Genomic DNA, 3,950 nt, shown 5'->3' with positions numbered 1-3,950 from the left:
AGTAAAGCTTTCCGGTGGTGGTTGAGATACCGTTGATATCGTAGTCGTAAATGTTGTTTGCTGGGATTAGCTGTTGTAGAGTTCGTGAAGGCCATAGTTTTTCTTTTCTCGCTTGATAGGCGTAAAGATGGATTCTTAGAATGCTATATATCTAAAGATTTTTTGTTTACCAAATCGCTTAACAGAAGCTTTGGTTATTTGGGGTTTGACTGAATTTTATGTTAACACTTTTGTTTTCGAAATCTTATGCTATGTGTGTCCAAATTCTATGCCTACTAAATTGTATTCTAGAATCTTTGGATATTCGGGGTCGATATCGTTAGGTGTTAACTCTTCTGTTTTTGGATTATGATGCTTATAAATGGATTCTTGGACCACTTTGTATCTAATACTTCTGTGCTCACCTATTTGTATTTTAAAAGCTTTGGAATTATGGTTTGCCATTTCTAGGGTTGAACTATGTCTCTGACTTTGTTTTCAGAATGCTTAAAATGGAATTTTGGGCTATTAAGTTTCTGTTAATTTCGTGTCTACAAGTTTGTATTTCAGAAGCTTTTGATCGGGGCAGGGGTAACTGTTTCCATTAAAAAAAATTGGTGTCTTAACAGTTTTGTGCGAGATCTGAGTTAATTCCTCATATTGTCATTGAACTATTGATAATATCTCACAAAAGTCATTTTTGTAAAAAAATTTTATGACAAAAATGTCATTGAACTATTACTTTATCTCTCATATTATCATTCTAACATATTAAGCTACTAAACTCACTTAATTTTCTTAAGTGACACTTTAAATTCAATTTTAATGACACGTTCATTGAAAAATACAACTCAATATATAACAAAAAATAATTTTAGTATAAAGGCAATAAGCAAATTTTATCATAAAAACAATAAAATTCAGTAAAATAAGATAGATTTTAAATAAAGATAAATTATACACGGTGAAAATAATTTTAAAAATTAAAAAAAAAATATGAGATTTTATAGCACCCACTTTTTAAAATTTTTAAGGAGTCACTCTCTCCGTTTCATATTATTTATTCACCTTTCTCTACACGTCCCATAAAAAATTATAAATAAGAAAGATAATTTACTAATTTACCTTGTCATTTTTTAATACATTCTATTAGTGTCTTCATAAATACCAAAATTAATAATATAAGAATTTTTTTGGGAACTTTATTATATTATACTTTCAAATGAATTAATATAACGATGAATAATAATTTAATTTTAGTCCTATAAATGGATAAGTAACTTAGAATATATGGGACAAAAAGATTAGTTAATATTCTCCTTGTTCTTAAATAAGTGAACACAAGCAAAATGTAAATTAAGATAATTTAATGTATGTGTTTTAAATTTTTTATATTTATTTTAAAAATTTATTGAATGCATACATATTAATAAAAAATTCAGAATTCATAAACTTTAAATTCTAATTCCATAAGTGAAACATGTAAAGAGAAAAGTTTATAAATAATATGAAATGGAGAGAGCATACTTTTCTTTTAAATGGTCCTATAAAATTTCAAGTATTTTTTAAATTTTTTTTAAAACACCTTAATATGTCTAATTTTTGTTTATTTAAAAATGCATATTTCATTTTGGTGGATTTTATTGCTTTTTATATTAGACCCATTTTTGGTTATGTACTTGGGGTGGTATAATCTAATGAATTTTCATTAAATTTAAACTTAATTAAGTGAGTTTATTAGGTTAAAATGTTAGGATGACAAGATGAGACATAAAGTAATAGTTCAGTGACATTTTTGCCATAAAAAACAAAAGTGACTTTTATGGAATATTGTCAATAGTTCAATGACAATATAAGGAATTAACTCTGCGAGATCTCAATTAAAAAAAATGAAATCTTGGACTGCTATATTTTGTCAATTATGTGTCTACCAATTTGTGTTTTCGAGGCTTTTGATATCTGGGATTGCTATTTTATAAGTGAATTACGTCTATCTCTTATGTTTCTTTGAGTTTGTGATTTAAAATAGATTCATGGGCAATTCAAAAAGCATGAAAAGAGAAGTATATGTGTGTTCTTTTAGGATTTGAGTGTCGTTATTCTTCTTGTTTGCTTACGTCCGTATAAGGGTCTCTTCATTATCCTCTTTAGTTATTATAATAAGCCCGAATGTGTAGGTTTGCATATTCTGAGTAAACTTTTAATGGTGATGATGCTCAACAGAATTGATAGCTGGGCTAGTGGATAGTATTGGTTAGAGGCATATTATTGAACTAGTTTAATTATGTATGATTATTAGCTATGTAACTACTGTTGTCTAATTTGCTAATCCTTACTTTTTTATGTATGTGACATTGGCATGAGTCTTACTTTGGAATTTATTGATTGCATATTTTTTTATATATCATTAGGTTCTAATCCTTATCATTTTCTTTACATATATCGCCAACTTTGAGTCTAAAATGGACTCAATTTCTTCTAGCATTTGTTTCATGCGCCATTGAGGCCCATAATCACCTCAAGTCAGCCTCAAAAATTGAATCCTGAGTTGATCATATGGCATACAGATACAAGGAGTCAAAAGAAGAAGAATGGGTTAAAGTCCTATCTTTGAAGCGGCTAAGAGACTTGAAAGTCTCATTTTTATTTTTATTTATTTTATTTATTCATTCATTGGTCCTCGAAGCCAAGGTTGTATTTAATACAGGTAAAGCAAAACTCGAGCCAAAAAGGCTCGATAACATAGATTAGGACAGGTAAAAAATGGGTCGAAAGCCCAATTAGATTAGGACAGGGTTCATTGATTTGGGCCTAATGGCCTAGGTCTTTTACTTTCTCCCCCCTTCCTTTTTGTACGTGCTATTTGCTATTTTATTCACTTAGATTTAGTTAAAACCCCTAACTAAGTCGCCAAACAACTAGTTTTCCATAAACTTCTGAAATATTCCTTAATCAACTTCTTTTCAACAATCAACTTTCTTTTTCTTTTTGAAGTTAGTCAAAAGAACTTCAAACAGTTCGGATAACCGCAAGTTAGCGAACATTTTAGGTTCTTTAAAAACCTTCCTAAAATGTTAATAGGAAACGCTTACTTTGAATATCTAAACTTAAATAATTTTTCTATTTTGGATCGTTTAAAGTATAGTATAAAGGTTTTCTTAATCCCTTTTCAAATAAATTAAGTGGCGACTCTCAAAAGTCAAAATTTTTGCAAAACACTCCCGGATGTCAATATTGGTTATGTTATCTGCAGCCATGTTAGAATATTGATCCAGGTAGATTTGATGTTGCTACTTGTGTTGAACAAGTGATGGTTTGTTTCATCTTCTTGCTGACAGAATACTCGCTTTGAATCTACTTCAATGCCCAATTTAGTTAATCTGTCCTTGGTTAGCAGCCTTCCTTGTAGATGTAGCCATAAAGTGAAGATGGTTTTTGGTTTAGCATAATTGTAAAACATCATCTCCTTCTAGCTTTTGCTTTCTTCATTTCTTAGCAGGTATTGATATATTTGTCTTGTGATCTTTTCCTTAGGATCTAAGCCCCTTTGAGTTGCCAGGAGGGTCCCTCTGGTTTAAAAAATCTTCCTGATAAGCCATCTTGCTTGCTTTAGATTAGCAACATATTGTAAATCAACTCATTTGATGTAGTATACATTAACCCATTTGATCTACAACGTGTCTTTCTTAGAAGCCAGATCCCAACATAATTTGGTTATTGCAGCTTTATTCCACTTTGCTATGTTGAGAATGTTTAACCCTCCGACATTCTTTGGTGCACACATTTTATCCCAAGAAACTAAGGCTTTCTTTGTAATGACATTGCCTCTAGACCATAAGCAACTTTTGCAGTAACTTTCAATAATCTTTAGCACCTTAGCTGGAATAGTGAACAATTGCACCCAATATATTTTGATGCCAGTTAGCACAGATTGTATTAATTGAAGTCTTTCTATATACGATAGATGTTTT

Source organism: Capsicum annuum, chromosome 1 (genome assembly GCF_002878395.1).
Source record: "Capsicum annuum cultivar UCD-10X-F1 chromosome 1, UCD10Xv1.1, whole genome shotgun sequence".
Lineage (NCBI taxonomy): Eukaryota > Viridiplantae > Streptophyta > Magnoliopsida > Solanales > Solanaceae > Capsicum > Capsicum annuum.
This window is presented reverse-complemented; position numbering follows the sequence as displayed.